The sequence below is a fragment of the Amphimedon queenslandica genome, unplaced genomic scaffold (assembly GCF_000090795.2).
Source record: "Amphimedon queenslandica unplaced genomic scaffold, v1.1 AMPQUscaffold_11243, whole genome shotgun sequence".
Lineage (NCBI taxonomy): Eukaryota > Metazoa > Porifera > Demospongiae > Haplosclerida > Niphatidae > Amphimedon > Amphimedon queenslandica.
In genome coordinates, this window is record NW_003548514.1 from 4,667 (window position 1) to 5,945 (window position 1,279).

The window sequence follows — 1,279 nt, forward strand, 5'->3', positions numbered from 1 at the left end:
TCTTTCATAATTACAAAAACGGTGGCTCAGTTCCTTTAATTTTTACTAATAACTAGTTATAACTTAATTGCACATGCGCAGTAGCTGACTACTCATTTAGTACTCGATACCATTGACCATCGATACTGATGATACTCAGACTACTTGGTATCGGTATCAATTCAAAATTTCTGGTATCTCCCACCTCTAATACATGTGGCACTAATTTAGGGGCGTGACAGTGACAAATTTATGATAGATTAACAAGGCAAAATAAAAGTAAAATCAATGAAAATATCTTATAAAACCAGCTTGGAAAGACAACGAAAATTTTTGACAATGACAATTTCCTGCTATACAGTATCAACCAACTCCATGTTCATGTACATGTACATATACCTTAAGACATTACACTATACCATAGACTGGGGTTTATAGGTCTTGTGAAGTTTATCATTGAATGGTTTAATTTTATTATTATCACTCCATTAAAACAAGTTAATTTTTTTGGTAAATGTTTTCCTAACTTTTGCGTTTTTGCTTTGTTGCTAAATTAAAATTTGCAAAAAATTGCGTTTACCTAGCCACATCTTGCATTTTGCATATTATTCGCAAATTTTTTCAACCATATTTTTTGGTGAATTTTAATTTTAAATAAAATAATGAAAAGTTTAGCCAACATTGAATAACCTCATGTTTACTGTATACGCCATAAAATTTTACAATTTTAATGTAATTACTAATTACAAATTTATCACACCTACTACTTGTATACAATGAGCATGCTATTTGGCAAATTTTAATTTATGTGAATTTTTCCAAAATGCAAAAATCGCAAAAAATTTAATCTCCAAGAAATATAATTATGGTGTATACAGTATTATGAAGATTGAAACCTCCCTTTTGGGCCAGGATTAATTATACTAAGCATAATTGAATTTCCTGGAATTTAATTATTTACAAATTGTGTTAGATGATGCATGAAATCCACTAAATTAGGAATACCAGTAAACATTAGTCCAGTGTATTGTAGATAGTATAATGTGTTATCATAACAATGTCAGTAATGGGACCCTCATCTAGTAGTGTAGTAGTTTGTATCTCTTCCACTGAGTATTTATGTAATATTGTCACTAGGTGTTCCTCCTCCTACTACCCTAGTCCTAGTCCTACTTATGTGTCCAGTCATAGATACTCAATGATTCAATGTATACTAATACACCAGACACACTCTTTGTAGAGGGAGGGACACTCTCTTTCCTTATAAGGATATACATGTACATGTACTGTATTGCAGGAT